General features: G+C 43.1%; 1 long non-coding RNA gene across 2 annotated transcripts; it reads left to right on the forward strand.

Moving 5' to 3' along the window:
* The first annotated feature begins 4,499 nt into the window (after positions 1 to 4,499).
* LOC136540428 (uncharacterized) lies at positions 4,500 to 7,794 on the forward strand. 2 transcript variants are annotated; one of them, XR_010779952.1, is made up of 8 exons: positions 4,500 to 4,634; positions 4,717 to 4,820; positions 5,010 to 5,076; positions 5,212 to 5,268; positions 6,374 to 6,524; positions 6,931 to 7,134; positions 7,394 to 7,533; positions 7,617 to 7,794. It is a non-coding gene; the product is annotated as an uncharacterized lncRNA (long non-coding RNA). The 2 variants fall into 2 exon arrangements; XR_010779951.1 differs by having other exon boundaries at positions 6,437 to 6,524.
* The last annotated feature ends 1,890 nt before the right edge of the window (positions 7,795 to 9,684 follow it).

Genomic DNA, 9,684 nt, shown 5'->3' on the forward strand with positions numbered 1-9,684 from the left:
TCGATCCTTTCTTGATGATGAATTTATCTGTAAAAAAAAGGTGTAGAGTATTAGGGTATGATTTCAAGACTCAATAAGTAGATCTTACTTTATGCAGCCTGTTTATTCAGGTTAATTTCAGGCAAACCAATTCAATCTGAGGAGGGCCCAGGGCATCTTTAGTTTAAAAAAAACTCGTCAGTCTATCAGGATTGGAAGAAGGGAGAGTAGGCTCGAAAAAACGAATATTCCCATGTTGACCGCCGATTGATGATATATAATCCGAGTTCTAGTTCCATCATCATCGTTCAGCAGTCGCTAAGAATCGACGTCTCGCTCGCTCTGACCCGCCTTGATGCAGCTCTGTGCTGTAGTTTTCGGTGCTCACTGCAGCCGATCGATCAGTATCGCAAACCATCACCGTGTGATGTGTTGATGGCCTTCCTTTACCCAACCAATGTGTCCCTTCAGACGCACTTCATCTAGCCTCAGCTGAATAGCTGATACGCAGGCCCCTGCTGATCCCTACATGCTACTGAACACTCAGCCTGTTCGGCTGATGCGGGTGCTGGATGCGAGAAAAAAATATTATTCTAGAAATCAGCTCCAGCAGCAGCACAACCACAACCAACACCTGTTACTTCGCTTCTCCCACCAGTAACTTCAGGCATAAGTATTCTCCAAAAGAAAATTAAAGAAAGATGTATGCGCAGAGACAGAGAGCTTTCGGTCGTTGGACTGACTTTTCGCCTTTAGCATCTCTTGGGTCTTGGCAAAAGACGATGAGCGGGGCCAAGGCGTCCTGATTTTTAATTGCTCAATCTCCAAACCAAGCCAAACCACCCAATCCGACGGGCGGCCATGACAGTTTCCTGCGGGTTCTTCCGATTCTGCTCGGATGCTGTCTCCCGCGGAAATCCGCTCAGCCGCACGGGTTCCTCCGCGTAAACGATAGTAAATTTTCAACCGCAACAGGATTTTTCTCTCATATAAATCAGTCAACAGTACTTCTTCACAAATCAGCAACAAAACCAACCAGAGCCGCCGAAGCCCTACCAAAGAGGCCTTTAGATTAAGTGAATGAATTAGTGAAGTGCTTTTGTGTAAGTATTTATTTCTTTCCTGGTGCTCAGTTACGTGATAGTTGGGTACATGTACGGTACAGTTTCAGTTCACCTGCCTCGGTGAGACTGGATATATAGATCACAGAGAAACTGACACCTATACACTGACTACTGTAGCGACCGCTGTCGCCCTGTCGTCAGTGTACCGTGCGGAGCTCCGTATGGCTGTGTATCGTGAAAACTGTCGGTACAGCAACACTGGTAGTAGAGTAGAGCTAGAGCGCAGCTGATGCGAATTTTGCCAGTAGCTAGCCCGTCAGTCGGCCTATTCGTTGGTTGGTTTCTGGGCTGATTTGAGCTGGCTGGTGCTGGTTTGTTGTGAGAGAAAAATACTATTGACTGGTTGGTTTGCGCTGGCTGAAACCAACAAGGATGAATGTCATGATTAACAAGTCATAACCTATAGCCCGTCAGTGTCATGATTAGCAAGTCATAACCTATAAATAAAACTGGGATAGAAATTAAACGCAATCAGTTTGTTCGCATGTTAGTTTCAGCCAGCCCAAATCAGTCAGTCAACAGTGTTTTTCTCTCACAATAAACCAACATTAACTAGTTCAAACCAATCCAGAAAACAGACCAATGTCCTCAAGGCACAACATCTTTCTGACGGGTCCTTTCTCCAATAAAACGGGCGCTATGATTAGGTCTGCTTTTATTTTTGTTTCTGAAGCTGCGTGCAATTGATTGGGCACACTACGTACCGGTTGATGATGCTTGATGCCTGCCGCACCGCACTCTCTCGCCTAGCGTATGAATTGAAAGCAATAAAGCCGCCGGGCCTGTGATGATTGAGTGGTCCTTGCACTTGTCAAGCTTTTACCCGGAGGAGCTAGGATGATATCATGATAGTACTACTAGTACGGAGTATACTGCTACATTGATATACTCGACGAAACATTATCCTGCATGACATATACATGCATGCTTAATGGACATGGTGTTTATTTATTTTGTTTGATTATTCTTTGAAAGATTGTTAATGCCTGCAGACGCCGGACGGTCGTCAAGGTTCTCCTCGCGTTAGGGCATGTTTAGGCAGATTCCAAAAAATTTTGCGCAGTATCCGTCACATCGAATCTTACGGTACATGCATGGAGTACTAAATGTAGACGAAAAAAAACTAATTACACAGTTAGGTAAGAAATCGCGAGACGAAACTTTTGAACCTAATTAGTCTATAATTAGACACCAATTGCCAAATACAAACGAAAGTGCTACAGTAGCTAAAATCCAAAAATTTTCGGATCTAAACGGGGCCTTAGTTCCACCAAATTCCCAACTTTGACACTATGGAAAAAGAAGATTCCCCGTCACATCAAACTTACGGTATATGTATGGAGTACTAAATGTTGACGAAATCAAAAACTAATTACACAGTTTGGTTGTACTTTGCGAGACGAACGTTTTGAGCCTAATTAGTCAACGATTAAACAACTATTACCAAGTAAAAACAATTATTAATAATGTATTTGGCGGCGCCGATTCGGACGAATTAAACGTGGCCTTAGATTAGGTCTATCGTTGTCTAAGATTCTAAATGCGAGTAGGTAGTAGCTGATTGTATACTCGTGAATGAATATTATATGTATATATATATATATACGCGAAACAATTCGAACATTCCAATCAATGGCCGAACGGGCGCTGTGCGATGCCAGTGGCGTCAAGCTAGGATGCGGCCGGGCGAGGCTGATGGGGACGCAACAACGGTTCTTCACGTACGTCTCGCGGCTATCATCTTGTTGGCGTGTGCGGGGTGCGGCCCTGTTCAGGCATCCAGCATCCTGCATATCAAGTGGCACATATGCTTTACATGCTTTTGCTCGTTGTGTGTCGGCAGCTTATTTAATGTCAAAATCCAGGTTAGTTATGCTAGCGCGCTATTAGCCCCTACAAACGCAAGGTTAACCCCGGCAGGCCACCTAGGCCACGTCGCCCAAAAAATTTTGGTCCGTCCGATCTTCATCTCGTGGCTCCCATTACCTCCCTCCGTCTACCGTGTCTTAGGGCCCGTTTGTTTCCGCGTCTGCAGCGCGTTTGAGCGGCAAACGCGAAAACAGCCCGCCAAACGCTCCGCATCTGACGCGCGTTGGCCGGCCACCCGCGACACGAAACGCGAAAAGTTGAACTGGACGGTGGAAAATCACGAACGCGGCCCTGGAGCTGCGTTCACTCAACGCGGCCGCGCGTTACCCACTCCCAGAAACAAACAGGCCCCTAGAGTCTTCTCGGCTTCTCCCGACCCAAGCCCATCTATGAAAAAAAAGCCTCTTTCTCTCCTCTCTTCGGGATAATTAACTTTCAGGATAATTAACTTTTTATATGGTTATAACAGACAAAAAATACTCCTAAATATTTACTATTAAAAGTGAGTATTTAATATATTTTTATCATTTTCATTGACGTGCTAGGTAACTCGAGCTACCAACGTAAACCGGTCACGGCAAATGATATTTTTATCTCTCTTCTATTTCTTCTTTCTCTGTCCCTTACTCTTCTTTCTCTATCCCTTACTCGCTCGAGCTCCGGTCATGACCGCACGGCGGCAGCTAACAGAACAGAACAGAACATAGGGGAAGTTGGGGGCGAGGCAGCCGGGCCACGGCCTGTAGGTCCACGGCCGCGCCCGACGCCGGCGACAAACATGGCGGCACCTCGCCGGACCTAGGAGCTCGCGCGGCCAGAAGGGGAGGAGCCGGACCTCGCGCGCGCCGCCCGGGATGGGGGAGCAGCGACCGGAAGGGGAGGACGCGGTATCCGGTGGACCGTACAGCCCCTGGGTGTGCCTCGGTTGGGGCACTGCAACCCACTCCCCGGTGGCCGGATTGCACACGACGTAGAAGGGCGGTGGTGAAGGCCGTTCCCTTGTGTCCTGGCACCGCTAGAGGAGCAACCCATTGCAAGAGTCCAGCAGATTCATGTCCCAGCAGGTGTGGGGCAGGAAGGAGAGAGCCGTATCGACCCCAGGCGGAGACGTGGGCAGGCCGACGAATCCACGGGGCCAGGGCGGGTGGCTGCCGCGGTGACGGGAGAAGAAGAGCCCCGACAGCGTCTGCGCGAACCTGCCGCGGTGGTCCGGATCGGAGATGAGGGTCCGCCAGGCCCGCGACACGCACTTGAAGCGGCAAAGCGACTTGGCCGGCAGCCGCGCGAGGATCTCGACGATGAGCTCGTCCGGGAGGACGGCCGCCCGGCAGCTCCCACCTTCCTCCATCCCGAGCAGCTAGGCGCGGCCGAACCTGCGATTGGGTTGAGGACCCGATTGGATTCACTGCGCTTATTTTTCTCTGGGGTTTCGGGGGATCGAGACTCACTTGATTGCTTGCTCAGCTTTCGTACGGCCCGGAAGAGGAATAAACCCCGCCGCTGCAGATCGTCGCCGGTGTCGCCAATCAACAGGCCCCGCAGCAGGATGTGTGTTCAGTCTTTACCGAGCGATGAGGATGAGACGGACGAAGAAGAAGTAGACGAGACTAACAAAGTCATTTTGCATCCACAGATTAACTGGCTTCCTCCGTGTCCTGCCACGTATGCAAAAATGACTTAAACTCAAACACCATATTGCCACATGATTTCCGAGGGCTAATAAACGTTGTTTTTTTTTGGGCAGTTTACTGACCATCGGCTAGCTACGACAGAAAGACCACTACAAAATCTTCAGACTACTCTCACACTGGAGAATGAATTTGAAGAAGTGGCATCATATATGTTGAGGTGAGAAAACATCATATATGTACATGGAAGCTTTTGAAGGCTTTTTTGGTGTACAAAAAAAAAACAAGCCACTGAACTTACTTACACGGATGAGTATCCTGCTCATACCATGTTCTTACTGGAAGCGATTTGTTTGTCATGTTGCATTTCACATTTTCTAGCAAGTGAAAACCTCCGTGTTTCTGTCAGGAACAATGTTCTTGGTGCTTCGACAACGACGAATGTTTTCGCATAACCTCTTCGAACAGAAAAAAAGGTGATGGACGATCCATGAAGAATGATGTAGTGGTAGCAGTCTATATGAGGGATCCTGTGGCTTTCTACATTCATGTGATCTTTGAGATCTTTTCCAATCGTCATTGTCACTTACAATCCCCTTCTTATTTTGCAGCAAAATGCGTCATTTGGATTGTCTGCAACGCTTTTTGACAGACCGTCAAAGCTACAGGTGCTTGTTTAGAAATTTTGTATCTTCATAACAATTTTTTTATGTGCTCATAACGTTACGGTTATTGCAATGCTGAGCCATTTTCTGCATGTATGAAGTTGAAACAAACTGGAACTTGCGTTCGAATAAAAATTGTAAACTTCCTGACTACCTGCTTCTATCCATTTACTATGATGCTATCTATATTCCATGCCTTCTGCAACCACTACTGCCAAGCTGCTGCCTTATGTCCGTTTGGTACTTACCTTGTATAATACCTGCATGCTTAATTAAATGGATAGAGCATGCATTTACTTGATAATTAAGGAGCCATAGTACCAGACTCAATGCCTATGCCTACACAATTCCTATCCTCTTTAACCCGTGAACGCTCAGTCACTACATACAGTCCCTACATACATATTGAATTCCCAATGCAACCGATTGATATGTTCCATGGTCCCTTCTTGCTGTTTCAGTAGTTTCCGGCTTTCCGCTGTGAGTTCTATAGCTGGTGCGCAGTTTACCCTGTAACTTAAATACTTAGTTCCTCCTGTAATTTCTATACCTGATGGACATGTTCTTTTCTTGGAGATTTATTATAGCGCTGCAATATTTTTCCCATTAATATACCTATTTGGTTTTCTCATCTAATAATACTGGCATCTCTTATTTGTGCACTCTATAGTCATAACAGAGAACAAACCACCTTTTCTTTTTCCTTGCTTGTGGCATATAAACTGAATGCACCTATATATGCTTTCTCACCTCAGCAACCATGCACAGGAGTATGTGATGCCTCTCTGTTTGGCTCCTGCATAATTGCTGTCTTAGGTTACCTCACAGAGTTTGGGATATGAGCTCTCTGGCTAGAATGCACAGTTAACTAACATGCATTAAAGTTCATACCTGATATTGAGAAAATGGTCGATAAGCTTGCAGCAACAAAGATGAACAGAACTGGCAACATAAATTCATACATGTACGTTATTAACTATCCTTTTTGTTGGATCATATTGTGTACAACGTGTATCCATCTATGACATTATCCAACGCAGATGGAGTTCATAGCCTTGAAGTTTATTTCACAGTGACATAATAAAATATTGACATTTTTTCCTTAAAGGGCTCTTCACCTGAGATTTGAAAGAACATTGGGCTTTCTTCCTGTGATTTTGCTGGCACGCAGGAGGACAAGGCGATGATTGCGGCTCACAGGCAGAAAAAATGGTATACCTCTACACCAGGGCAGTCCGCAGCCCGGATCTACCTCCCAGGTAATAGAAGCTGGTGACTGTTTCCTGTCCATATCCATCAATATTACCACATTTGCTTCCAATGTTTGTAAAAACTGTCCACGAATACTTCTTTCTTTAGCTTCATCGCTTCCTAAGTGCATACAATTCTCTTTTATTGGAATGTTGACCAACGATTCAGTTGCTGGACCAGACACTTCTGTAATTTTTCACACACCCACGATAGTGATGGTGTTTCAGCACAGCCCTTTGTAATTTTTTGATTTGATGTTAGCTGCTATAACTCTCAATTTCTGCATGCAAAACTTACTGGACACCCCAACCTCAAATTTGATTGACTTAGTCAAAGAGCTTTCAAATATTTTTACCGAATTTCTTTATCTGATTAAAACACACATTTACTGATACAATTTTTGTCAACAATTAGGTGCTGCCTGCAATGCAGATGCGGAGGCTGCTGGTTGGTTCCAGGGCACAGCATATGCAATTACAAAATTTATCTGGAGACAAGACTTTCACTTCTTTTGGTGTCATCTGTTGTACCTAAAAGGCTAACACTTGCTGAGCTTGCTTGCGATTAACTGGTGTCATCTGTTAGCGAAGATTCATGGCGGCAAAACTTTTGCCTCAGGTTGACAAAATATGCTTATCCTTTGCCCTCTCTAATTTTCCAAATTTTGAATTAATTAGTTTGTTGAATAAAATGGTGTGCTCGAAAGCTGTAGTGCTCCTTGCATGGCAAGCAGTCGTACTTCCTTACACTTTCTTCTTTGTTGCTATTGTTGACATCAAATTACCATTCAGGTGCATTTTAAGTTCCCCTTGTTTTAGGTATATTCTCTCCTACTTCCCTTTTAATTTTTGCTCTTCCTTTCCCCTTGTTTCCACAGATCTGCTCCAATACATGGAACTTTACCTCATGACAATGTTCGGAAACGGTTGTACGGAGACAGCTCTTCAGAACCAGGTCTGGAGTCATTCCCCTCCCATTTGCGCGTGTCACGAGCGGTGTATCCACGACAATCAACTGGTATCCACCTCGCGACTGGCTCTGCTTTCAGTCTGTGTTGTTACATATGGCTCAGGTTTCCACTGCTATTCCATCATATGCAGGATGACAAAAGCAGAGAAGACAGCCACAACAACACCGAAAAGAATGGCAAGAAACATAAAACTGGTGTCGCCCCCAAGTCAGCTACAAAAATTGTACACCCATTAACAGAACTGCATCATATGATCACTTACAGTTGACCTGCTTAACTCCAGTGGCCTCTGCTTTGTAAAAAGCCATCGTTTCATCTACTTCTTAAATAACAGAATTTTTACAGTATTTTTCTCTCACAACAAATCAACTTCAGTCGGCTTATCAGCCGGCTTTAATACCAGCCGAACAGAGCCATAAATATTACCTTTCTCTTTTACTATCACATGGTAAAACAACTTTACAATACTAAATATTACTCCCTCCGTTTTTTAATATAAGCCATATAGATTTCTAAAGAAAATTCTAAAATATAGGTACGTATCAGCTCCCACGCTGATTAGTTTGGAAATCTTGCCACCGTACATAGCACATGTCCTAACCAATCATTTAGATTTAGTAAACAATCTGATTGGGAGAGAGAATATAGCCTAATTTTCCTTTTTTTCCTCAGTCTCACATCCTTCCCCAAGCCGTGCGCTAATATTGGTGCTAAAAACTATATGGCTTATATTAAGGAATGGAGGGAGTACATATATTTTTTACTATCACATGGTAAAACAACTTTTTTTCGAACGGAAGTACATTCCATTTCTTTGATTGTCCTACGTAACTCTGTTCTTACTCCCAACCAAACGCACCCCGCCACGACCTACGGTTACAAGCAGCTGAGCCCCACGGGCCATGCCCAGGCTTTTAACAGCTGTAGCCTACGGAACTAACGGACATGTGCGAAAAAGAAAAGAATAAAAATGAAAGTTATGTCAGGATAAAAAAATAAGAAACACATAGTGTGGTTCTTTAAAAAAAACAGAACTGATAAATGTATTGGTATAAAAACCGTTTACACGGGGGTTCACCCACAACTATTGTGCCCTCGTGGAGCCCCGGAGCAACCGCAAACTCGGACAGCTCAGGTACGAACATCAAGACCGACTCATATATATATATATATATATATATATATATATATATATATATATATATATATATATATATATATATATATATATATATATATATATATATATATATATATATATATATATATATATATATAGGGAGAGTATATTCAGTAGCCAGCTACAAAATAAGTTATTCTGTAGTTACCTCTATTTACGATAATTTTATATAATAATTTACCATAACGTTAATACATATTTACGATAGTTGGGTTACTATAACATATGGGGATATTTACCATAATGTTATAGTAAACCATTTAGTAAGGAGTTACTATAATATCGTAAATTAACATAGTAATTATCGTAACTTAAAGTGGCTACAGAATAAGTTATTTTGTAGCCAGCTACAGGGTAGTAGTTCTATATATATATAGAGAGAGAGAGAGTATATTCAGTAGCAAGCTACAAAATAAGTTATTCTGTAGCCACCTCCATTTACGATAATTTTATATACTAATTTATGATAATGTCAATACATATTTACGATAGTTGGGTTACTATAACATATGGGGATATTTACCATAACGTTATAGTAAACCACTTAGTAAGGAGTTACTATAATATCGTAAATTAATATAGTAATTATCGTAACTCAAAGTGGCTACAGAATAAGTTATTTTGTAGCCAGCTACGGAGTAGTAGTTATATATATATATATATATATATATATATATATATATATATATATATATATATATATATATATATATATGTGTGTGTGTGTGTGTGTGTGTGTGTGTGTGTGTGTGTGTGAACAGTGCCGTCAGACTGGGAACCATATGCAACATGATCAGGTAACAAAACAATTATCAGATCTCATACGTCCACAGACCCAGTAACCAGCTTCTTCACTGCTTGCGTGAGTCTTACATGATTTAATTCTGAAACAGATTTGTCCGCCTACGACACAGTATCTGTTGCGACCAGCTTCATTAGACGGGCAGATTTTAAGCGTTATTAGGGGGTGTTTGATTGTCCCTTCTAAATTTTAGCCGTTGTCCTATCGGATGTTTGG

Source organism: Miscanthus floridulus, chromosome 2 (genome assembly GCF_019320115.1).
Source record: "Miscanthus floridulus cultivar M001 chromosome 2, ASM1932011v1, whole genome shotgun sequence".
NCBI lineage: Eukaryota > Viridiplantae > Streptophyta > Magnoliopsida > Poales > Poaceae > Miscanthus > Miscanthus floridulus.